Source organism: Panthera pardus, unplaced genomic scaffold (assembly GCF_024362965.1).
Source record: "Panthera pardus isolate Hobbes unplaced genomic scaffold, ASM2436296v1 HiC_scaffold_20, whole genome shotgun sequence".
NCBI classification, from domain to species: Eukaryota; Metazoa; Chordata; class Mammalia; order Carnivora; family Felidae; genus Panthera; species Panthera pardus.
Window position 1 is genome coordinate 50,939,163 of NW_026526766.1, and position 27,896 is coordinate 50,967,058.

At 36.1% G+C, this 27,896-nt stretch overlaps 1 protein-coding gene across 7 annotated transcripts in view; it reads right to left on the reverse strand.

Moving 5' to 3' along the window:
* The window catches only part of LINGO2 (leucine rich repeat and Ig domain containing 2), a 1,147,525-nt gene that overhangs the window by 89,214 nt on the left and 1,030,415 nt on the right, over window positions 1-27,896 (reverse strand). The window contains exon 1 of one of the 7 annotated variants that reach the window (XM_019424197.2): window positions 15,286-15,622. The exons of the other annotated variants lie outside the window; for them this stretch is intronic. The gene's annotated coding sequence lies outside the window, so the exon portion shown is untranslated. Of the gene's footprint in view, window positions 1-15,285; window positions 15,623-27,896 lie in introns of those variants that run through there. 7 annotated transcript variants of the gene reach the window in all.

Here is a 27,896-nt window from a genome sequence, read left to right on the forward strand (position 1 = left end):
TGCAGATGACCTAATACTATATACAGAAAACCTGAAAGACTCCACCGAAAACCACTAAAGCTGAAAAATGAGTTCAGTAAAGTCACAGGATACAAAATTAATCTACAGAAATCTGTTGCATTTCTATACACTAATAATGAAGCAGCAGAAAGAGGAATTAAGAAAACAATCCCACTTACAATTGCATCAAAAATAATAAAATACCTCAGAATAAGCTTAAGCAAGGGGATAAAAGACCTGTTCTCTGAAAACAATAAACACTGATGAAAGAAACTGAAGGTACACAAACACGTGGAAAGACATTACATGGTCATGGATTGTAAAAACAAATATTGTCAAAACATCTATACTACCCAAAGCAACTTACATATTCAATGCAATCCCCATCAAAATACAAACAGTATTTTGCAGAGGATGAGAACAATCAATCCTAAAGTTGTATGGAACCACAAAAGACCTTGAAGAGCTAAAGCAATCTTGAAAAAGAAAAATAAATTTGGAGGTATCACAATTCCAGACTTCAAGTTATACTACAAAACTATAGTAATCAAAATAGTATGGTACTGGCATAAAAACAGATACATAGATCAATGGAACAGAATAGAAAGCCCAGAAACAAACCCACAGTTAAATGGTCAATTAATATTCAACAAAAGAGAAGAATATGTAATGGGGAAAAGACAGTCTCTTCAACAATTGGTGTTGGGAAAACTGGACAGTTGCATGCCAAAGAATGAAACTGGACCACTTTCTTACATCATACACAAAAGTAAACTCAAAATGGGTTAGAAAGTAAATTTGAGACCAGGAACCATAAACATCATAGAAGACAGCACAATCAGTAATTTCTCTGACATCAGCCATAGCAAGATTTTTTTCTAGATATGTCTCTTGAGGCAAGAGAAACAAAAGCAAAAAACGATTAGGACTATATCAAAAAAGAAAAAAAAAACCTTCTTCACAGCAAAGGAAATAACCAACAAAACTAAAAGATCATCTACAGAATGGGAAAATATATTTGCAAATGAAATATCTGATAAAGAGTTAGTACCCAAAATAAAGAACTTCTGTAACTCAGAACCAAAAAAAGAAATAAACCAATTTAAAAATGGGCAGAAGACAGAACAGATACTTTTCCAAAGAAGACACAGATGGCCACAAGACACATGAAAAGATGCTCAACTTCACTCATTATCAGGAAAATACAAATCAAAACCAATGAGATATCACCTCACACCTGTCAGAATGGCTAAAAACTAAAACTCAAGAAATAACAAGTATTGGTGAGGATGTGGAGAAAAATAAACCCTTGTGCACTGTTGGTGGGAATGCAAATTGGTGCAGTCACTGCAGAAGACAGTATTGAGTTTCCTCAAAAAATTAAAAATAGGACTTCCCTACCATCCAGTAACCTCGATATTAAGTATTTACTCAAATATGGAAGCACTAATTCAAAAGGATATATGCACTCGTATGTTTATTGCAGCACTATTTACAATAGCCAAATTATGGAAGCAGCCCAAGTGTCCAATGACAGATTAGTGGATAAAGAAGATGCGGCATACACAACGGAATATTATTCAGCCATTTAAAAGAATGACAAACACCAAACCAGACTCTTACCTATAGAAAACAGATCATTAACAGAGGGGAGAAGGGTGGGGGGATGGGTAAAAAGGTAAAGGGTATTAACAGTACACTTATTTTGATAATCACTGGGAGAAAAAAGAGTTTAGCCTCATGAAAATGTTTTGAGATTTGTTTGGTTTCATTTTTTTAAGTACACAGAAAATGTAGAATCAACAATACGGTAGTTCTAACCAGGCAAGATGAGGGAACAATTTAACCCATGCTGACACAAGGGAGAGTCCAGAAAGAAGGGAGAATTAGGAGAGGTAGGTGAGAAGCTCATGTGTCTTGACTTTTCCTATGAAGCAGATGTTTTCAAGTGTGGGGAGACTCTTCCCAATGTTGAAGAGAAAGCTGAAGGCACAGGGCTGTTACCTTTTGTCCATTTGGAAGAACCTCACCTTCAACTCAAGATGACATCCAAAGTAATGTAGGAGAGATGGTGTAAAACTGGTTAACAAAGATGGCTCAATAGATGAGCATAAAAACAGTTCCCCTGACTCCCTCCAAATCCTTCATGCATATTCCATTCTGGATTCTCACTGTCTCAGTAAGCTCAGGAAGGTGGATATGAGGGTTCTGAGGTGGCCAGTGAGCTGGCAGAAGTAGGCTTTGGAAGAAAAGAAAAACCTGAAAACTCTTTTCCCCAATACCATGATCTCACATAAGCCATTTACCTGTCCACCTCACCTCCCTGCTCCCAACAAACAAACAAACAAACAAACAAACAAACAAACAAACAAAATCCTCCCAGATGCTATCTTGTAAAGAGGCAGAGGGAGGGAAGGAAATCTGAAATATGCTTAGATTTAACCCAATCCTGAGGAAGGAAGAGGGTTGAACTTTACTGACTCTTTCACAGACACAGGCTGTTTAAGCTAGAAAAGACTAAGACATCAATCATCAAGTTTAAGTGTTCCAACTACTTACCAGGTTGATGAGAAAATTAAATCAGCTCTAGCAATTTAAAAATATGTATTCTCTTGGCACATGTAGTTGTATCATGTAATTTGATTCCTTAATACACAATGATAAAGGGAAAAAAGAATTTAAAATTTAATGCCAAGTTAGATTATATAGCCATGTAGAACAAAGCTTTAGAAAATGGAAAAAAGATCAAGAATAATCACTATAAAATGTAAATAATGGTTGTCTTTAGTTTTGGGATCCAAGGGTTCTATGCTTCCCTGTTTTATTTAATCATAATACTTTCATTTCATATGGAAAACATATTTTTAAACCTGGGGAATTTACCACATGGAACACATTACATTTAATAAACAATGATTGAGCACTGATGTTTCACAAGCACTGCACTAAGCACCATGGTAGATACAAAGATAGATGAGACATTGTCCCAATGCCAAAGGAATTCACAGCATGGTGGAAGAAACAAATGGGTGAGTGGCAAGGGGAATTCAACATCTACTGTGCCCTAGCTACAAGAAATTGAATTTTGCCATCTAATTCTACCCACCCTCAGAGACTTCAATTCAGTTTGATGAGGAAAAAGAAAGAGGAAAATGAGGATCATTCCTCAATGTTTCCTTCATTTACACATCTGTGCTTTCAAAAAAAATAGGTATACAATGAGGGTGCTCTATGCCTTCACTAATGGACAAAGCTTGGTATTTATGTATTGGAGACTTTCATGCATTTATTGGGATACTTGAGGTTCAACTGAAACACTTTCTTATGGATGACATCATGAAGCCATCTATTGGATGCACCACTTAAAAATGAGGTCTGTTATTTCAAAAATTAACTTACTTTAGATGCAGTACACAACTCATCTATTCACAAATATAGTTTACTTTTGTGTGATAAACAATTAAGAGTCAAACTTTAGAGTTGTAAAGGACATTAGAGTTCATCTAGGTTAGTAGTTTTCAAACTTGAGCATTCATCAGTATCACCTGGGGGTCTTGTTAAAACAGACTATCGGGTGCCTGTATGGCTCAGTTGGTTGGACATCCGACTTTTGATTTCAGCTCAGGTCATTATCTTGCAGTTTGTGAATTTGAGCCCCACATTGGGCTTCACGCTGACAGTGCGCAGTCTGCTTGGGATTCTTTCTCTCTCTCTCTCTCTCTCAAAAATAAATAGTCAACTTAAAAAAAAAACAAACATAGATTGCTACCTGATTGACTTCTGGGGTGGGCTCCACTCATTTGCATGCCTAACAACTGTGGTTTCTGGCTGATGTTAGTGGTCCTCAACCTACACTTTGAAATTACTCATCTACACTCTCTCTCTCTCTCTCTCTCTCTCTCATTCATAAATAAATAAATAAATAAATTATTTTTATTTTTATTTATTTTGTTTCAACGTTTTTTATTTATTTTTGGGACAGAGAAAGACAGAGCATGAACGGGGGAGGGGCAGAGAGAGAGGGAGACACAGAATCGGAAACAGGCTCCAGGCTCCGAGCCATCAGTCCAGAGCCTGACGCGGGGCTTGAATTCACGGACGGCAAGATCGTGACCTGGCTGAAGTCGGACGCTCAACCGACTGCGCCACCCAGGCGCCCCAATTAATTAATTTTAAAAAGGAGCACCTGGGTGGCTCAGTTAGTTAAGTGTCCAATTCTTGATTTTGGCTCAGGTCATGATCTCACAGACAGTCATGAGATTGAGCCCCATTTAAGATTCTCTCTCTCTTCCCCTCTCTCTACCCCTCCCCCACTCACTGTCTCAAATAAACAAACAAGTAAATTAAATAAATAAATAAATAAATAAATAAATAAAATAGAAATCGCTAATCTAGATCAACTTCCTTTGTAATTTAGCAATCTTTTCCTGTAAACTTGGTCTGTGCTCAAATACATCAAAGGAGGAGACACTCACTAAAATACAAAAAAACACCTATAAACAAAACAAGCCATGATATGAATACAAAAATACATAGTGAAATATCAATAATAAAGAAACACAGGGGAGAAGACCATCCTTGATGAAGACCATCCTTGATGAGATAATTTACTGTTCATTGCCTATTAAAGTAGCTAATAAGTTAGAAACATTGTTCTTATTGCTGGTCAAAGTGTAGGCAATCTGTTATTTTCACTTATTTAGAGTGACCATTTAATTTGATATACTACTTTTGGAAAGCAAAATTGAAGAATAAAAAAGATGAATATATTCCTATCCAGTCATTTTAGTCTCTAGAATTTCTTCTAACGACATAATTCAACAGAAACAAAAATGTATGCACAGAACAGCTATGTATGATTCCAAAAGACTAAAAAAAAGCATAAATGTCTTAGAGGAAGAGATTCAATAAAATCAACTCACTGAAATATTATGCAGTAATTAAAATAGTTATGAATACATAGAAATGTTTAAAACAACATAATCAATGAAAAAAGCAACATACATGTACTTTTGCATTTTATATCTTTAGGATATATGCTATTCTGACTGTAAAAAGGTAAATGCATGTGTATGTAAAATGGAAAATGCGGAGGTGCTAACAGAGGAGGATTATGTTTTTATTAAACTATTTAATTTAGTATTCCTTAAATTATTAGTAAACATTATTTAAAAACTTTAAAATGTTCCCATTATAAATTAAAAATAATTTTGAATTCTCATTCTGTCATGGACTTAGTTATCTCTTAACTGAAAATTTGTGTCTGAAAATGTGATAAATGTATATAAAATCCTTATGCACATTAGCAATGTGCAACATGGCAGCATCAAGCGCTTTGTGGCATTATCATCATCCATGTATTCACCTAGCAAATTTTTTTGTAATTATTTTTTTTTGAGAGAGAGAGAGAGCAAGCAGGGGAGGGCAGAGAGAGAGAGAGAGAGAGAGAGAGAGAGAGAGAGAGAATCCCAAGCAGGCTTTGTGCTGTCAGTGTAGAACCTGACACAGGACTCAGTCCCACGAACTGGGAGATCATGACCTGGGCCCAAACCAAGAGTTGGACGCTCAAGCAACTAAGCTACCCAGGCACCCCTTAATACTAATACTCCCCACCCTGGGATAACAGTTAAAAGGATATCACTATGATAATTGGGGACATTTGAGTATGGATCATAAATAATGTTATCCTACCACTGTCAAATGCCTTATATGTACTAATGTTTTCATGGTTATGTAGAAGAGAATTGTAGGTACTCACACATACATGCTGAAATAATTAGTCGGAACAATATGCCATCGTTTGTAATTTATTTACAAATATTTATGCCATTAAAATGTTTATGTATTTATTATATAGGTCTGTGAATATATATTGAGAGAGCACTTGTGTGCATGTGGGAAAATGTTCAAATTTGGTGATTTTAGATGAAGCGTATTGTATGTTCACTTTGTTACCTTCTTCCTTCAGGTAAAATCACCAAATTTGAACATTTGTATGCTATCCTATCAGAAGAAATTGAAGAAAGGATGAAACACAGTTCTGTTTTTAGCTAACCCCTTTCTCCAAGATATTCTCCATGCTTTTATTTACCTATATATAATGCTGTGTGACAACCATCATTTCAGGAGGACTTCTGGCTGTGACAGCTAGGTGAGGCACATTTCATGGTATCAGAAAAACAGACATCATCCTAACTCCAGCATTCTCAGCCAGTATAAATTTTGTTTACTCCAATGGAAAGACCAAGCCCATAAGAAAGGATACACTCAGACATTATTGGAACAAGTTCGTAACAAATATGACAAATCCTCAGTCTCCTGCAGAAAAGTTAATCTATTTTCAAAGTATCTCTCTACAGCATTCTACGTTCTTACATCTGGTCTACTGAGTATACACTATTTTTCATATCTCTCATTAATTCTGGAAACAATCCTAGCAACTTCCATTTGTTGAATACCCATATGCAACAGGTCTTTTGGCTATTTGCATATGTGATGTTTACTTATCCAAAAATGTATTTATTAAATGAATATTACATACCAGGCACTGTTCTAGGCATTGGTGATAAAGCAGGGAACAACAGATATAAATCTCTACCTCTTAGATCTGATTATATCTTGATGATCTCACTCAAACCTCATTTTTGACCTTTAATCTTCATAGTAAACCCCAAAGGGAGTCTCGGTAAGATTTCAAACCTTGCCTACCTAGTATAACAGTTGCATTCCGATCATACCCTTTCAAATTCCAAAGTACCATTTTTCTTCTGTAGCAGCCTCCTTCTTTCCAATAAAACAGCATCACTGGAACTTGAGGAAATTTGCAAGGTGATGTAGTGTTTTAAACAGAGTTATGATCAAGAATAAAGGTGTGCCTGTCATAGAACCATGCCATCCTCTGCCCACCTCCCCCCCCCCCCCAAAAAAAAAGAAAGGATACATAGGTTAAGAATATTTAAGAGTCTGGGATGCAGAGTTTGCACAGTGAAATGTTGAAATTCTTGCATTTAACAATAAAACTGAGTATGGAATATTCAAAGTCACAATTGCCCTGGGCACTGTAGGCATTGCCTCCAATTCCATGTGTCCTGTCTCTCATTATACAGTTTGGGTTGTCTCTTGCACTGTGGTCTCATCACTTTGATATGCTAAGGAGCTCTGAATCAGCAGTGGGTGAATTGGGCCCAGCCAGTGTTCCAAATTTAAATTTTAATTCATTAAAGAAGCACGCAGTTCTCTGCAGTGAATTGAACAACAAAATTATGAATTCTGAAAAGTCCAAATATATTCCTATGGCAACTTGATCTTTGACAAAGTAGGAAAGTGCTTCAAGTTTGAGAACTGCTTAATAATGAATACAACAATAATCCTCAAGAATAGAAATTTAAAGTACTAATACCAGCAATTAGAAGTAATGACTAGTTTATTAGGCTATCATTTGAACATTATTTCCGCTTCAACACAAAGCACACTGCTCACACCTCATGCATAGGAGGCAGTATCCACTGTAGGGAATTTGGGGGCTTCCACCAAGTCAAAGAGCATAGTTCTGGGACTGTTGGTTGTTACTATTGAGCACATCATTTCACACAGACAGGCCAGGACTGGCTCTAGCACCATCTGCCAGGGAGGACACAATGCAGCCAGGAGGTCCTTCATCACCAGCACTCGACACTTAATTTTATAGCATGGATTTTTCATGTGAACTTGTGGCACAGGTCCTCAAGGATGGGACTGAGCAATCCTAGCTCTCACAGCAAGAAAGAACCTCTGCTATTCACTCCCAAGCTTTCAGACAGAAAGGGTCTCACAATGACAGATGATGAATTAAAGCCCCAAGGAGATCAAAGGTAAGTGGGAGAGACGGGACGTCTATTAGTTCTCAAATGCAATAAATTTGGCATGAAAGTGTGTCCTCACAGGAAAATACCAATTATTTGGAAATTTTATGTGAAAGTTATTTGAGCTTGCAGACACTAGATAATTCATACTGTAGTTCACTTATTGTATATATGCATAAATAAAAATCTGCACTCAAATTTGGTTCTGAGTCCTTTTCTGGAATACCATAGTTTGTTGCAGGTTCAGGTAGTGTTTACAATCAAGGCATTATGGCCAGTGTCAGGGGTTGCAAACTAAACCTCTAGTCTAGAGGTTCTCGACTCTCGCTGTGAGTTAGGATCACCTGGACAATTTTAAAATAAAGTCATGTCCAGACTTCAGACAAGATTCTGATATAATAGGTCTATATTGGATACTGGTATTTTTAAAAAAGCAGGGATATAAATGCGAAAGGCAGGGAATAATCTCAGCTACTTTTGATTCTCAAAGCTGATTATGTCTTCCCAGCTGGACCATAAGTTGCTTGCAAATGGGATTATGGCTCCTGATTTATTATTATCAGTAATAATAATAGCAGTATTATTTTCAATAGCTAGCCCCAGGAAAGATATTCAATAAAATATAAACAACTATTAATTAACAATAGTCATGGTCAGGGGAGGGAAGGAAGGCCAAGTACTATATAGTCAGTGCTTACTATCAGTTACAGGTTGTTGAGGGTCCACTATATGCACTTCTGTATCTCTAGTAATTTGTATAGAATATGTCACAAAGTGTTTGCTATAATAAATACATACTGAATGAGCAAGCTAATATCTACTGTAGATAAGAAAAAGAAGAAAATGAAGCTCAAAATTCCTTATCTGGGGTCACATAATTATGTGATTCAAGATAAAGCTCATCACACCAAAAAAAGCAAACTCTTTTCCAATATACCATGCTCACGAGATTTGTCCAAAGGTACTCTATGGACAACAACTTTCATAGATATCTTGCCTTTCAGAACTAGGGGAGATGTCTGATCTATTTGTAACTTCGGTGAAAATTTTATCCCCCTCCACCAGCCAATGCTATTACTTAAAAATGTAAACTTATTACAGACACCTTTTACACAGGGCAACCTTAGCCCACCTTGTGCCACTGACCCAGCATTCCCTGAAGAGCAGAAACAAGTGGTGGACCAGCAGGTAGAAAACACAATCCAGAGAATAGAATTGATAATGTTATAGAGCTGTACCTAAGTGTGATGTGGGGGCGGGGCTCTGATGGGAGAAGGGAGGAGACTGTAATAGAACTCAAGGTGCCCATGTTCCGAGATGCACTGGTGACCTTTTCCTTTCATGTACTTATCAGGCTGGTAAGAGAAATGCTGACCACAAGAGAAGCATGAGAGACAAATTCATGGAGAATCTAGGATCTTCTCTCACCTTCTTTTCCTCTCAGTTGAGCTAGAGGAACTGTGGTTGCATCTCAGTCTTTCCTTGTGACTTTGCATTTTTGCTGGTTTGGCTGTTTTTAGCATTTTTACTTAGAGGCACGAGAAGGTGTCAAAAGGTCATTAGTAATTGATCAGAAGACAGACATTTGGTAAGACCTGCCTTGGTCTCGCTGTGTTACTGCCACACCCACATGCATATACACCGACTTCTTCCTGTCTATACCTTAACTGACACACAATATGTTATGAATTTTAGAGAATTAATATATGTTATATTTATTGGATGAAGTTTGAAGTTCTATAGCCAATATTTATCAGGCTTTTAGAAACAGGAAACTTAAAATTCTTATCAGTGCTTCTTTTTATTCCTACCTCTAAAGTAAAGAAGGAGTAGCAATGATTTGAGTTTGTCTTTCTTTTGGTGAACAGTGACTCTCCTAATAAATACAAAATTATAGTAAATAGATTTATAAGTAAAAACCAAAAAAGCATATTGATATTATCCATAGGTATCAAGTCATAAATAGAGATGATTATATTATAAATTATGATTTCCAAGGTTTTTTAAGTGTTAAGTTTTTACACTTACATCTAAGTCTTTGTTTTTTAATACTGTTATTTTATAAATATAGCCTTTCAACTATCTGAACACTACTTTCACACATTCTTCAGTCTTTCCCACTTGCCTAAGGTTACAATATTATATAAATGAGAGATTCCTTTCTATTTTTCTAAAATGTCAACACCTTTCACATAGGCTTTACTAAAACTTAATTTGCTTTCTGATGAAAACAAACCTTCCCTCCACCTCCCTGAAATAAACCTTAACAATAAAATGCGTAGCCTCCCAGAGGGAAGGTAGATTTTAATCAAGAATTTCTAGAAATCATAGTATGCTTTACTTACAGAATGCATTTCAAAGCAAAATGCTGAAAACTCTTTTCTTCTGTTCCTTATGATTTATCCTCCTGTATGAATTGGCTTTATTTCTTACATTCTTGCAGGTTTAATTCCTTATGACAGAGAAGATCTCAAATTCTCTTCCTTTTCCCTGTAGTCACATGGTCTTCTCCTCTGTTTTTAAGTGGCTTGATAGCATCCTGATAGAGAAGGAAGGCATAGGTGGTGGAGAAGGGCTTTTCAGAGGAATAAGTCCCAGACGTGGACTCTGAATGGATCGTACGCCTTTCCCATTTCTTTCATGCTCAATATTGCATCTCTGTTGGGTCTCAAGACATTTATGTCAAGTCTATACGCATAAAGCATAAGAACTTAGAAAAGGAAGAAGGCCCAACTGTAATCAAGGGTGAAGTACTTTTGTGGCTTCCACACTGAATTGGACTCTTCACTGGAACATTAAGGGCTTCAATACATTTTCTCATCATTTTTCATTACTATCATGGACTTGCATAAAAAAAAAACTAGGCTTGCTTTTAAGTTAGGTTTTCATGGAAGAAAAAACTGAATTCTTCTTTGTTAACCATCTGCTATGTTACTTTAAAAATTTATCTTTTTTTAAGAGATATATTCTGAAAATTCAGTATCTTTTAAAATTTTAAATAGCTTTCTTTAGTCCTATTTGAAGCCTTTGGTCATAATTTGAGTAAGTCTTGCTTCATCTATGTGGTCACAACCTATATTGGTTTCAGAGTAGGATATGGCAACTGTGAAGAGTTTATGTTTTCATCCTAAGCACTCTTTCCATGGGAAAATTACCCTTCCCACATCCTTTGATAAATATGCAGAGTTCATGTGGTTCATCTAATCTCCTTCCCATCCAGTGATGCTCCAGTGATTTGCATATAACCCAGACCTGACTGGACAACTCTGCTCCTGGCAAAGTGATCAGCCTAAGCCAATCAGTCAATGGCAGGATCTATCAAGGAAAATATATTTTGGGATCTGCTGCTCTAAGAATGATCTTGAAGCTGACACCAGCCATTCTGTTGGTGTATGGTGAAGAACCAGGGCCCATGGTTAAGCTTATTTGAGTTGTATTTTTGTCACTTGCAACTCCAAAGATTTATACAGAAAGTTGATATGCTGGCATTTCTTTTGCAGTGAAGTGTCATACTATCTTTAGCATCTTCACCCTCAGCCCATTATTTTTTTATAGAATGACAGGAATGGATATGACCTTAGATTAAAATGCTACATTGTTTTTACAAAAATACTATGTTATGTTAGATGTTAAGAGACTGTCTTAATTTAGGTTAATCTTAGAAGCACTTTCCATAGAGAACCCTATATAAAATGCAGAGCACTATGAAATACAATTAAAATCTACAGGTTGATATAATGTTTGCTATTCTACTTTTGAAGTTACAAGTGTTATACTTACAAATGGGGTAATTGATAATTCATTACCAAAAAAGTCTACATTAAACCAACTTGTTCTTGTCTATCCTGATAAGGTATTGGATACACTAATTTTTTCCAAAGTCTTTGTTCAGAGGAAATATATTCCCAAGGAAATACATTCCATGCCTAACTCATTTCAGAATCATCAAGCTAAGCAAGGTTAAGCTTTTCTTAGTTGTTATTTGCAGGACTTCTCAAAACTCTATGTTAATGGATACTGTCAATCTACAAAAAGGAGACAGTATTCAACCTTTCTTAATATTATTTAACCATGGAATCATTTGTCACTAAGCATTGTCAGGGACTAGTATTCTACAAGATACACTTTGGGAAATTCCAGTCCATATTGTTAAAATGGGCCTTGTACACAGTGCTTGCCAGTTAACAAGGCATATTAAGAGAACCGTCCAAGTGAAAAAGAGATCTCTCTTCTTTATGTAATTTATAAAGCAGTATGGTTGAGAATCCAGAATAAAAGGATGTGAACACCAGATCTCCCACTTACTAACTGCTCATTGAGACTGTGGTCAATATATATTTTCTGTGAACAACAAATAGAATCTTCTCTCTTCCCAGGCTCTTCTTCTCCTACTTTTACCTGAAGTTAATTCCTTATTCTTCAAGAGAAAGCTCAATCATTGCCAACCTTCCCTAATGCCCTCTCTGTTCCTATGTACTGTTACATCATAAGACATACCACACTGCATCTTGACCCCTATTATGCTTTGAGCTATCTTAAAGCAAAAAAAATGATTTGGTCATTTTTATATCTCTGGAGATAAGCATAATTCCTGAAATTTAGGCAGTTCTCAATAAACAGCTCTACCAATTCAAAAATCATCCCTCTTAGCTGTTTATGTTTGCTAATGAAGAACTCCAGCTGCTAGTTGATATTAAAAGCCTTAATAGGTCAAAATATTTGATGCTTTCATCACTAAAATCTATTCCAGTAGACTCCAACATTGGTTGCTCTCACAAACGGTGGGAGTGAAGGTGTGCAATACAATCACTACCATGCCAAAAGAAAATAGAATTTATATTCATACATTTTTTTCTAATTAAGAAAAACTTTACAGCTATCTAAAATACTCATTGTCTTCCATACACAGTCTATATTGCAAAAGGTACTCAAAGTAGTTTAAGGCAAGAGAGGAAGTGCTACCATACATAGGTATAAAAGTGATGACCTAATTCAATCCTGGTTTTTCAACATACTGCAGTTGCTTAATTTAAGTTCAAAGTTTCTATTCCTGGGCTTAAACTACATGTCACAAAATAGATAAATGGCTTTCAAAAACACTCTGCCAGCAAACCACAGTTTGAAGATACAGCAGAAATAAAAATTATACAAACACAGATGAACTATAGGCAAACTGCAAAATAGACTTTCCTGTAATTTCTAATATAGGCTTCCAGCCAATTTACAAGGTCAACACAGTAAGTCTAATTAGGAAAAAAAAATCCAAATTTATCAAGGAATTTTAAAATATGGACTTTTTAAAATGTAATAGATTGGCTGAGATTAGCTGATGGGATGAAGACACTGCAATTCCTAAGACATTAAAAAATACACCTTATTCAATGTAATGTAATCTACTATTAAACATTTACATTTTCCTAGGTATGTTTTATATATATATACACACACACACACACATATATATGTATATATATATATACATGTATAATAGTTATATATACATATATGATAGTTATATATATTTACTATATTTTAATACATATTGTTAGTATATGATTTGTGTAATTATGAGTTTTATATATAGTTTATTTCTTAAGCACTGGGAGTAAGTGGGATGAGTTGGGGGCATGAAAGGGCATAAAGGTATTCTGTATCACTGCCAGAAAGTCTTAAGACCAATGCTTTGTTGGAACTTCCCAGAGGGACAGGCTTGATAGTGCTCAGATATTTAAACATTACAGACACAGATAAAAAAAAAACTTATACTGGAAGAGAGAGGTCAGATACCAGATTCAGATGTGAAGCTGATACAGCTTGCCAGATTCCCATGGAATGCAGTCCTTAGTATTACTCTGTATTGCTACAGGATTGATAACTACCTTCTGCTCTTCCTCTTTTTCTATTCAAAGATTTCATTGAGGAATCAGTATATTCCATTTCAGGGCCATACGTTCATCAATATCCAGTTCTAGCACCATGTGTCCTAATATATATCATAATACGTATATGTACTTACACACATACATGCATTATACATATATAATTATATATATACATATATATAAAATTTCTAAATGTACTTTTTTGAATAACAGCTTTACTGACATAATTTACATATAATACAATGCACCTATTTTAAATGTACAATTCAATGGTTTTTAGGGTGTTCATAGGGTTGTGCAATCATCACCACACTTTCATCAATTCCCCAAAAAGTCCTGTACTCATTAGCAGTCACTCTGGCAACCAGTCATCTACTTTCTGTCTCTACAGATTTGCCTGTTCTGGACATTTCACATGCCTAATATATTTCCAGTATTACCTTTACTCCTAATGCTACAATTGATTTCTACCCACATCAGATGGACATAACTTTCTCTGACATTTTTCTTGCTCTGATAGAAAGGTATCATAGAGGCAAGGCAAAAAGCCTCAGTATCAGGTTAGTTTCTGGAAAAATATAGAAATTGCTAAATACAGCTAGGAACAATTCATACGTTTTTGTTTGTATGTATAGAAATGGAGGAATATAATAAAATGTCATCCATCATTACAGATTCTTTTGTTTTTAAGGCTTACACATTACACTTGATTGTTAATGCTTAATACATTTGGAACATTTTTTTCTGGACTATGCATATTTTTTAATCCTGCCAGTCTTTCATTTACATAGTATTAATTGGGCCATGTAATATATGGCAGTTGCTCCGTGTGATTTTTACAATAATCCTATGGCAGAAAGTAGGTCAGTATAATTATCCACATTTTAAAGTAAGGAAATTGAGACTAGAAGTAAAGTAAATGCTCCAATCATGCAACTAATACAAGGAAGAAATAAGAACTGAATTTAGGTCTTCACACTCTATCATGTGCACTTCCCACCACATTACATTTTCTACAAGCAAACCACCATAGTCCTGACATAAAGACTGTGTAAGAGCTAACTCCATAGACAACTTTAGGAAAAGACCATTTTCCTAAGTTACATACGATTATAGTTCAGACATTTCTACATGCAACAGAAAGATTTCATTTTAAGTGCTATTGTGGGTCTGGGCATAAAGCCTTATATAAAAAAAAAAAAAGAAAAAGAAAAAGAAAATCCCTTTTCTGGTCTGCTGTCTTCTCCAATGGCCCCAAACACAGAAAGGCTTAGATATTTGAGCTCTAGAATTCACCATTTCCTCATCCACACCTCAGTACACAATATTCTCTACTAGTTATTAAATCCCAGTGGGTTTGTTGCAAAAAAAAAAAAAAAAAAGAAAAGAAAAACATGAGACAAAAACTAATGTGCGATCATTTTACACAAAGATTCTTAAGCTAGGAATTCAGTAGGGGGAAAAAAAACCACAAAGGGAAGAGAACTGGCAGATTACAAGGTCAGCCCCCATTGGCCACAGCAGTGGCATAACAACATCAGAGCAATGTCTAATCACCTTACCAATCATTGTGGTCTCTTGCTGTGTCTAATATAGTGTCTCAGGGTAGACTGCCGCTCTTCTAGCTTTTAAGTGCCTTCAGCTTGAAGACACCGACATTTCCATGAGGTGTACATATTTAACCTGGGGCTGGAATCATCTTCTGCAGTCAACAGGCTGCCTATATGCAGGCTGGGTTTCCAGAATCCATTGGCACAAGTCCTCTGAGGCAAAACAGGGCTAAGCCAGGTAGGCCTGTAGTGATGGATCAGCTGGGCTTGTCTTGGTACAGTAACCTAATAAACTCCAACTGTGGAAGGCACCACTGGTTCTGCGAAACCCGACTGTTCATAGTAACAGGACTTTTTCCAAGGCGGTTGGTGAGAAATTCAAGTGGTCCTGTCTGCTAGTAATATCCGGGGCACTACCTCATCCATTTAATTAACCCCCAGAGAGCTAGCTAAGGAACTGTTCTGATTACAAAATAATGGGTCCATCAGGCACAATTAGTACCCAAGTGAAACATGGCAGTTTGCATGAAAACGACTGAAGTAAACAATACTAGGCCCTGAAAGGGGCTGTCTTCCTAATTAACCCTTAGAGGGCTAATCTGTTTGCCAGAACAAAACCTAATGTCATGCCTTTGCCAATTGGCATGCTAGGGAAATAGTTTTTGCATCAGATCTTGCTAGGCATGGCACTGGCAGGTGGAAATGCCTAATCCCTAAAGACTTACACCATGGAACACGTGTAAGACACACAGGGCTTCATGAATTTATCAAGCAGTGATTTGCTAAGGCATTAATGGATATATTATAAAGAATGAATCCTAGAAAGAGTCTTAGAAAAATCCCAATTCTTGGAAACATTGCATTCATACTCTTGCTACTTGAGAGCAAGACTTCTTTTTTTCTGATAGTTCCATAGAACCTAGCATAATGCCCTGCATGCAGGACATGCACAGACTCAGTTGTGGGTGTGGTTTGATTCAGAGTGATATTGGGAAAGAGAAAAACTAGTGGTTTTTCTGGACTCTAAGTAAAATAAACCAATCACTGTTTCAAGATCAATTTTAATCATCACATTTTTATTCTGAATTCTGATGAGACTTTGTATTTGTTCTTTCACTGCCATTTCTTTAGCCCCTAGAGCAGTGCCTGATATAAAGCAGGTGCTTTCTAAAATATTTGTTGAATAAGGATATGAATGGCTTAAGAAGGGGTTACTGTGAATGAGATGGTGGGTGGGCAGCAATCACCCAAAAACACAAGTTTAAGAGCTGAGTGATAGAAAGGGCAATGATTTATATTCGATGTGGTAGGGTTTTTATTACCTTTACATACATGTATGATCTAAAGTATCTTCTTATTTTCAAATTATACATCTTCTAAAAGTCCAAGGTGGTCAGATTAAAGATGGTGGTTACTATTTTTAAAAAGGGGGGGGGGGCACCTGGGTGGCTCAATCGGTTGAGTATCCCACTTCAGCTCAGGTCATGATCTCGCAGTCAGTGAGTTCGAGCCCCACATTGGGCTCTGTGCTGACAGCTCAGAGCCTGGAGCCTGTTCTGGATTCTGTCTCCCTCTCTCTCTGTCCCTCCCCCATTCATGCTCTGTTCTGTCTCTCAAAATGAATAAACATTAAAAGAATTAAAAAAAAAAAAAAAAGATGGCGGTTCCTAACTGAAGCAAAACTCCTCCATTAATCCTCAGGTTTTAAGTCTTCCAGGGGCCGGCATGTGTTGGATGCAGTATGATGTGATGGTAAAATGAAGCCCATTTGGATCCAAAGACCCTAACTTTGAACAGGGACTTTGCCAAAATTCTCCTATGTAAACATTTTTTATGTCCCTAAACCAAAGTTACCTTACCTATGAGAGTAATACTACTCACCTTTATCTTCATGTAAAGGACTCATAATTGGTAGTGGTGATGATAATGATTACAATAGTGATTATAATGATAAACTTTTAATTCTGATGAATAAGAAAATTATGACAGCAGCTCAAAAGTTAAGCAGAGCTATACTCAATTGTTCACAGGTACAGGAAAGAACTTTGATTCAGTTATACACATGTGCACACACAGTTCCGTGCAGTAATGTTCTGGATAGAGATCTTGGGTATGTTTACCCAGAATAAAAGTAGCCAAAGAGGTTCTTTTGTGGCTTCTTCTATACCCAGAACAGCGTATCGGAGAGGTGTGTCCTGTACCAGGATGCAGCAGCCAGATTTGTTCAAAACCTCTGCTGACATTCATTGTGGCAGAACCGGCACCCTGTGACATTATTTTACCTAATCTTTAAGCAAATGAAACTTACTGACTGGATACCAAAGGACAGCCTCAATTTTCTTCATAATTTTGATTATCAGATCAGCTAAGCACATATCAGATTCTCAATATGTTTGTCATCAGGAGGAGAGAACAAAGTCTGAGAAATATAACTAGTTGGCTTATATTTCACTTGGGCAAAGGAATATCAACAATCCTGGCTTTTATTTGTTTGTTAATCACAATTATTTAGATCTATGCTGTGGCACCATGGCTAGCTATCACAGTAAGAAGTCATGATCTTATGCTTAAAGGAAAAGCTTCTCAGTTGGGCTCCTTGCTCCTTGTGGTCCTAAAATTGTATCATGACCTCAGTCAGCCCCTTTGGGGCTTCCTAGATGGAAACCTTAGCTAGGAGAATAGGAATGCTCCTGAGGACTGATCCAGGTCTCTTTCCACACTACACTTAAAGTCCCGAGCTTAGTCTCCTCTTATTGAACTGCCATCGAATGACAAGATTTACAGGGAGGGAAATGTATTCCACTCCAGGAAAAAAAGTATGTTCTGTTCTTCCTCCAAGTCTGACTTAACAAGATCTTTAAAAAATAGAAGGGGTCTTAAAGAAACCCATCTGGCTTCTGCATACCAAATTTGCTCTAAATTCCTGGGAGTCAGGTTAGGCTGTCAATATAATCTGAGCCATCATGTGCTATTCATGCTTCTCTGAGGTCATCAATGTCTTTGCTTGCTATTGTTACTATTCTACAAAAGAATGGTGCTTAGTGAAGTAATTTCTTCTTAACTTCTACCATGTGCCTTCTATAGACTACATTCAAAAGCCTATTTTAAAATTCTATACCTCATCACCATCCTTCCTTTAGAAACTTAAATGCACTCTAGACCTCCCTACCTATATTGTTTTTTTAATAACTTACTCACTTAATAACTAGTATGTACAGATAAGGAATATGCACCTCAGTCCTCTTATTCTATGCCAGCACTGAAAGTTCCACAGATGCAGGATCACACACCTCCTTTTTTTAATGATTTATAAGCATAAAACATTTTGTAGTAACGGGCCATTTAAAAATCCATGTGAAAAATTATCCATCAGCAACACAGGTACCCTGTCAATCTGATCTCCAGGGACCCATTTTTAAATTGCACCTGTAAAATAAGTTGCCAATAAGAATACTGTACGTTTACCAAAATTTACATTAAAGGGTATAAGATTTCATAAAATCTCAGATATTATCATTACTGCATTGAATGTGATAATAAGAGAAACTAGGTCTCACTGACAATAAAACCTATGGTATTTGAAAACAAGAGGGCTCAGATCTTTGGGCTTTAATGCAAAGAGGTCCCTATCTGCAGTTATTAGATGTGTGTTGGAAACCTAGTTGTGCTATCAGCAAGCTGTGTGACCCTGGACGATTTCCTTTGCCTCTGTGGAACAGTTTCTTCCCTGCCAAACATGGCCCACAGGATTGTTGTGTGGTCTGAGAAATTAACACCTCATTAAATTCTAGGATGCTAGGAATTTCTAGATCCTAAGGAAATCTTGGGTAAGAACGTTAATTTTGAGAAACAAAGGATGTGGCACAAACCATGAATCTTTAATGACAAGCTATTAGTAATAATATCTCATATTTTATTGACAATAGTTTATAAGTCATTCATCAACACATAAACTTTCTTGGTCATCACCACCATGCCAGGAGACAGACATGTTGGGCATTTTAATCTTCATTTTATAGATAAGACAGTAGATAGTGAGAGAGTTAAAGTGACTTGCCCAAAGGTACCTGCTGAGATTTCAGTCTCTTAATACACAGTTTAATTCTTTCCATTTTGCCCTGAATGTAGGAGAAAGCTGATCTTAGGAAATACACTCAGTAAAGTTATAGCACAACACTTTTAAGCATCAACTAATTCTTTGAAATGGCTGAAGCCTGTGTCACCTCCGGAGTGCCTTTATTTACCTTCTGATTGAATCCCTAAATTGCCCAGACTTCACCAAAACCTATCTTTTCCTTCTTACACATGCATGCTTTACCTCAGACTGCCATACAGAATACTACAGATTGGGTGGCTTAAACACCAGAAATTTATCACAGTTTTGGAGACTGAGAGGCCTAAGATCAAGGGGCTGGCAAGGTAGATTTTATCCTGAGCCCTTTTCTCTTACCTTGCTGGTGGCTGCTGTCTCCCTATGTGCTCATGTGTCTTGTTTGTGCCCCACATGAGGTGACATGGGGGAGGGAGGAGCTATTTCTCATGTCTTTTTTTATAAAGGATAAACCCCATCAGGAAAGCTCCACCCTCATAACCTCATCTAACCCTAATTCTCTTCCAAAGACTCCATCTCTAAATCCCATCATGTTGGGAATTAGAGCTTCAACATATGAATTTTAGTGGGAGCACATAAATTATACAACACATACAGTTAGTCTATAATACACACATTCGGTCTATAATACATTCATTCATTCAACAGTAATCATTATGGGCTTACGTGTAATAACCTGTACTCATTTACTAGTGAACAAACAAGTTCTTTTCCAGAGATATCACACTTATTATATCTTCAAAAACAATTCTGTTATGTGAGTAAAGCAAAAATCTTATTACCATCTTATAGACGAAGCTGAGTCTCAGAAGGAAAATCAGTTTTGAGCTTTTAAAAAAAATTTTTTTTAAACATTTGTTCAGGTTTGAGAGGCAGAGAGAGACACAGCATCAGCAGGGGAGGGCAGAGAGAGAAGGAGACACAGAATCTGAAGCAGGCTCCAGGCTCTGAGCTGTCAGCACAGAGTACGACACGGGGCTTGAACTGATGAACCATGACATCATGACCTGAGCCAAAGTTGGACGCTTAACCGACTGAGCCACCCAGGTGGCCCTCGAGCTTAGTTTTAAATCCAGGAATTTTGAGTGCAAATCCAATTCTTTCTCTATATCAAAGCAAAGTAATGTGTGGGATATAAAGGTATCCACTCATGCAAAATAGTTATAGAGAACGTGCTATTTGTCCACTACAGTTATTCACATGGTGAATAAAACACACTGAATCGTGCCTCCCTTCTGAAAGCATATATTCTAGACCTTTCACCATCCAGCAACAAGCAGTTAGGAAAGACACATAAAAACAAAACAAAACAAAACAAAACAAACAAAAAAAACACAACTCTACAGGGAAGCTAACAATAAAAAGCCACCTCGCAGCAAAAGCAGGAAAATGGTACAGAACTTCAGAGGACACACAGATTGTGTGTGATAAATAAAACACAGAAAAACTTTCACCTAAGGGGAAACTCTTGAAGTGAAGTCTGGAGGAGAGGTGGAATGGAGGTGCAAGCAAGGAAAATAGAGAGTCTAGCAGGTCCACTAGACTGTCAGTTCCCAGAGGAAAGGGGTTTTGTCTCTTTTATTAAGTGCCTAGAACACAATTATTGTCATACATTAAGTGCTCAATGTTGACTGAGCTAGCAAAGGATAATTCTAAACATAGAAATACTATAAATGCCATCCTGAAGGAGGGGAGATAAAGCTCAAGGTGTGTCTGTGGGAGCTACCATGGCAAGAACAGATAGGCAGCCTACTGCCTTTAACCTAAAGACCAAACAGAGATTAGTTACTCATTTCCCTTAAATACATTATAATACTCTCCCTGATAGATAAAGAGATCAAGCCTCAAAGATATTGTGTACTTTCCACAGAATCAATCAATAAATGAATGATAAAAACTGGATTTATATTATGTATCCATGTCCAATTAATTCTAAAGTTTAAGTCCTGTCTGCAATGCATTCTCTTCATTCTGAGAATAAATACAAATGCAGATATGAATATAGATATAGATATAAAAATGTACTCTGGAATTGTATTTGTTACCCCAGAGTGAAAACAAAAAGAGTCCAAGACAGATTGTTCATGAAATGACTTTATGAGTTTCAACCATTCAGCTGCCGATGTATTTGTATCCTAGTATATGCTGCATAAGTCCTCAGAAAGCATATGTGTAATTGTCTAGGTGAAACATAGGCTCGGTGGAACAAGAAAGGCCAATCTTATCTTCATCCTTCTACACCTAAGTGCTTACTCACAAATACCCTCTCTTGTGTCACCTAGTATGAAGCAGGATTTACTTAATGAGTAATAAAGAAGGCTAAATCCTTTTATTTTCCTTCTCTTGTGATTTCTGGGAGAGGGTTATTTTAACATTTTTATTTATTGACATTTGCTGTTGATATCTTGCATGCACTGTGGACAGATCTGGAAGCTTGACTTCTCTGTTCTACATTTTAAGAGCCACCTTCCCTAAGAAAACACAGCTACAGACACACCTTTTGACCTTCCTCTTCAGAGATGTTCCCAAGAGGCGGCCATGCAGGAGAATATTAAGTAGAGTTTGTACTCGTTTGCCTCAGAACATTCCCCACCTCTGAGTTTCAGCAGAAGCAAAAGCCTTCAAAATCCCAACCACAGAGCTCACTTTGTGAAGTGACTGCTCAGTCAAGAAATGAATCTTGACAACACAAAGTAATACTTCACCTAGACTACACCTATCAGGCCAAAAGGTCTAGTGCAATTTCTTTGGAGTGAAGAATCATATATGCCTTCCCACTAGGGCTTTGAAATATTCCATTTCCTGACTTGAGCTTTTAAACTATAACCACTTGGTAAATGAAGGAGAAACTACCCCTTTGGGTTTTTTTTTTTTTTTTTAATTGCTAGGAAGTAAGGTAGAAACACAGCAAATATCTTTTGATCATTTCATCTCTATCTTCACCAATATCAAATTGTCTCACTCAAATATTGCTGAGGTATCAGGAGCTTTTCTTTTCTTTTCTTTTTTTTCCTTTTTAAAAACATATATTCAAGGCTAGGGAATGAGACCCTACCAGTACATTTGGTGCTTTTTAGGCCACTCATAGAACAACATGGCTTCTGGGATATCATCATTGGCACATATCTGAATTTGGTTCAGATTGGTCTCCTGTTCATCATTGATCACATGTTGGATGGGTATTTACTTAACCTCCCTTGGTCTTTGGTTTGAATTCTTAGCTCATATATTCATCCTGATTCATGACATCTTCACCACATATCCTAGTGCTGGGCTTAGCTGATCTGGATCTCAACAGACCGCATCTCGAATTCTCTTCCTGATCACCCACCAGAATTCTCACAGGTTTTACCAGCATTTGAAGGAAAAGAATGAATACAAGCCCAACCCGCCTTCTTAGCTCAAGTCAAAGGCCACCCCTTAGCTGGGCTACCTCAAACTTGACACTTACTTTCTCCATGTCTTTCTCTTTCCTGGTATGTTGAATAAGGATAGAAATAAATGGCCTGCCCTGCCCCAGTTTTGTTGTGGGGATGCCGTAAGTTCATATATATGAATCATTCATATAGAGGACAAATTTCTTTTTAGGTTAGTTCTCTGCTGCCCCTCCCTGGCTCCAAGTTTCTATAATTAATTTAGCCATTTTAAATCAATTTAAATTTGGGTGGGAATTGGCCCTTTAAGTCTTGATAGCATCAGCAACTAAACCAGTGACAGGAAAAACTTTTAAAAAATATATTCTGGTTTATATATAAAAAGTATAAGCCATATATATTGGTTAAGGTTTTACTCAAGTCTATTTACATTTAGCATCCAACCCTTCAGACTTATTTTTCAACTCTGATTTCTTTATCTCTGTGTTTTTCAAATCAATCTTTATTTCTGTGCCATCAAGAACATTTTTTGATGGAGATTTTCTTCCTTCCTTCCATCCTTCTTTCTTTCCTCCCTCCCCGCCCCCCTTTCTTTCTCTCTCTTTCTTAAAAGATTTTATTTTAAAGTAGCTTCTACACCCAATGTAGGGCTTACACTTAAAACCCCAAGATCAAGACTCATATGCTATACCAACTGAGCCAGCCAGGTGCCCCTGATGGAGATTTTCTTAGAAGAGTTATCTACAGTATCTCCAAGATTTTCTTCGAAATATCAGGATATCCATTTTACTATTTTTGAAGTTGGATTTTCTTGATTTTATGACAATATATCAATGGAGACTTTTCAGAGAGGACAAGGAGGATTCATTCTTTCCTTATATAATTTGTTGACTGAAGCATCAAGGGAATTCTGTTGTTTATCATACCATCCAGAATAATTGCTTAGTTTGTTTATAGCCAGGCAATGACAACTGCATCCCAACTGCTGTCTGCCTGACAACAGTTGAAAAGGTCTCATCTACTTTAAGACCTAACTTGATTTCAGAGAAGACAAAATGTGAAAAGTGTCTATCTTAAAATTGATGAAAGGTTCATCTTTTTGAAACTTTATTACTCATGATCCCTGCAATGGTTGTGTAATGCCATCCATTTTGTTTTATAATGATTTCCAGGATATGATGAGATGTTAGCATGCCCAACATTCACTAGCATATAATGGCAGAATCCTTTATTCCACTGATCTTTATCTGACCATCTAGCGTATTCCAGGTACTTTACCTACGCATTGCAGTTACAAGTGATAAAAGACATAGCTGCCTGCAGAACAACCACATTTTGTAATTCAAACTGTATAGCAGACTAGTACAATGGAAACTTACTGCAGGAAAAACTACCAAGTCTGTTGATCCAATCACCTCAGTTGACAGATAAAGAAACTAAGGCTTGGAGATAAGAATGCCAGATACATGGGCTAATTAATGACAGTTGTATGTACTGTATTTTGATTTTTTTTTTCTGGAAAAATTTAGGAATCTATCAGGTGAAAAAAGATTAACACTGTGACTCTAATATACTTTAAAAGAAGATGATTTGTCATGCACTCATTCTATTTTGATGGTTTTATTTTATATGAGGATAAATAATAACACTGGTGAATGGTCATTTAACTTTTCTTTTTATTTTCTTAAATCATGGAATTTAATTTTTAAATTATAGAGTATTTTATACTTATGAAATTATATTTAATGTATTCTATAGAAGATGCATGAAAAGGGCTAAAAGAAGACCTACATTAAGAAACAGAGTATTTCATGTATCATTGCATCCTCTTATGTAGTCATTCCCTCCCCTCCCCTTATAGGTCATCAGCATTCAGAACCTATTCCCTGGCATTTCTTTGTAGTTATAATACATATGTATGGAGCCTGAAATATTGTTTAGTTTTGCATATTTTTGAATTTTATATAAGGAGAATCCAAGCAAATGTATTATTCTCCTGACTTTTTTTCTGTTCAACATTACATTTATGAGATTCATGTTGATGTAAGTGGCTGTTTCATTTACTTCACTGATGTTTAGTTAACACTGAACCAAAATTTATCTCTTCATTCTCCTGTTGGATATTTGTGTTATGTCCAGTTTTTATTATAATCAATGCTGTACATTTATTCTGATGTACATATATGACTGTTTCTAGCAAATATATATATATGAAAAGAATTGCTAGTTCATTAAATGTGCACATCAGCAATTCTCCTGGATAATTTACACAGATACTAGAAATATATGAAAGTTCTTTCTTCATAGCCTCACCAAAACTGCTTGTTCTGCTTAAAATTTTTTTCCAACTTAGTGGATGTAACAGTAGCATATTGTGATATTAATTTGCATTTCCTTGGTTAAAAATGAGACTAATTATGTTGTCATGTATTTATTGCTGTGTTGAGTTTTCTCCTCTATGAAATGCCTGTTTATTCTTCTGCCTTTATGTTTTTTAAGGAGCTTGTCTTTTTCTTAGTGAAGAAGTTCTTTATATATTATGGATACAAATTCCCTTTTGGTTTTATATGCTTGAAATACCTTCTATTTTGTGGCTGCTCTTCTTATTTTTTTGTATCTTTTGATGAATAGTTTGCCATTTTAAGTAGTCAAGTTTGTTAATTTTTCCTTTATTATTTCTGCTTTTTGTGTCATATGTTAGAGGGAAATATTCAGTTATTTTTTTCTTCATATGGATTAACAATTGTTTCAGGAGTATCTCCTGAGTGGCTCATCTTTCCCTCATTTATTTTCAGTATTTTTTCTGTCATATTATTCTTTGGTCTATTTGTCTATTCTTTCTACTGTGTCATGTCTTAAAAAAAATCAAAAAAAATTAATTAAGTAGGCTCCACACCCAATGTGGGGCTCAAACTCACAACACTGAGATCAAGAGTCACATTCTCCACCAACTGAGCCAGACAGGCATCACTTAATTACAATTGTTTCTTAATAAGTTTTTGATTTCTGGTACTAGAACTACCTGTTCTTCTTCATGAATTAGCTTTCCCTGATACTTTGCTTTTCTGTATACATCTTAAAATTATATTAGGATTTTAATTGGAAATGCATTTGATTGACTGAATTTTTTTCTCAATATTTTCCCCTACTGGTTTGATATGTATACACAATAATTCCATTCTGTTAGGGGATACCATTAAAAGTGTCAACATGCCAAATCAATGTAGTCTAAAGTTAATCAGTACCTTTAACCACCTCTCAAACAGTAAAAGGATCTTAGATGTTTTAATACTGACCTCCTCCTGGCTTACTTTATATTGCTTTTAAACAGCTTTTTTCCCCCCTCTCTCATTTTTACTTCTGTAAATTACACACTATTATGTTTGTTTTCAAAGGATATTGCTTAAATCTACCAACATATTTTATTTTCTTTGCTCACTTTTCTTTTCTCATCTCCAATTTTTCTCCAGTATCACTTATTTCTCTCTGAAATAATTCTTCATAAGTGAAGATCTTTTGTTAGCAAACTTCAGTTATTAAAATTTTTTATGATTGGATTTATTTCACCCTGGGTCTTGAAAACAGCATTCCATTGGGTTTAAAATTTTAGATTGACAGCTATCTTTTGTGGCACATTCCAGATTCATTCCACAATTGTCTTCTGGATTCCACAATTGCTGTTGAAAAGTTACCTGTAAAAACTCCTTGCTGATTCTTTGTAGGTGAGCCATCTTTTTCCTCTGGCTGCTTTTAAGAGCTAAACCAAGGAGTTCATTGAAATTCTAAAGCCTGTTCTTTCATCCTTTGTTTTGGTCTTCAACACAAGACACTGAAGTATATAGCGACGGTAGCACTTAAGGGTGCTTTTCACTAACATTTTTTACATGTCTGAATAAAGTTTGACTTTACAGCTCAGAGGTTTCTATCTCATACAGAACCACAGTAAGCTATTCTAAGAGAGAAACACTTTGGCAATGTTGACAAAAGGCCAGAAAAAATTCTGAAACCACAAGAGTACTGACAGTCAATGGGACACCAAGATACATTCCTACTACATGTTATACACTTACTACTTGTTTGTAGAATAAATGAGTGAGTATTCAGCCCACAACTTAATAAATCAAAATGTTCAAAAGGGAGTAAGAGTTAAGAACAAAAGGATGGAGTTCATTGAGTATGATTAATTCATTTCCAAAAATCACATATGAAATATATTTTCATCTACTCAAGTCAGCCTTACTAAAATGTGGTCATATTTTACTTACTATCCTATAGTAAGTGATAGGAATTTGACAACTTATGAATTTATATATAAGTATGACATTTATTTGTCATATTTTATTAGCTATATTTACTCATTCATGAATGAATTCATTTACTGAAAAATACTGTTTAAGGTCTTCTATACTCACCCATATTTTTATCAATTAAATGAGTCAAAACCAAAGGCTTATTTTTTTCACAGAGAAAGTAAGCAAAAACTCTTAGGCTATGAAGGAATCACATCACGAGGGTGCTATTTCATCACCACTGGGGAAGAATATTTTCATTGAAATGACAACTAAATTGAATCAAACAGTTGCAAAAACTAATAACCAATGGTCACTCCAATGTTACCTAGAGATCCTTAGACATCTCTACTTTGATGCCAAAAACAAAGAAGAAAACACCGAAAAAAAATAAAAAATTTAAAAATGGAAGAAAGCATCCTCAAGTCATGTTCACCTTGCAGCTACTTCCCTTTGTCAAAGGAATCTAGCCTACTGCTCCTTTGAAGGAAAAGGGCAGGCCTGATTTGATGATTAGGCTTGCGGTCTAGAGAAGGATGGGCTTATAATTTATCTGCCACGTATGTTATTATTAAGCAGTGGTAAACAATACATTTTAAAAAAAAGTTTATTTATTTACAGAGACAGAGAGAGAGAGAGAATCCCAAGCAGGCTCTGCACTGTCAGTGCAGAGCCCAATGCAGGGCTTGATCCCATGAACTGTGAAATCATGAACTGATCTGAAACCAAGAGTCAGATGTTTAACCAACTGAGCCACCCAGGCTCCGAAAATACATGTTTTTTCGAAACTCAAAGCACAATAAATACAGCTCTTGCCTAAAAATATGCTGTTGAAGTATTTATTGACAG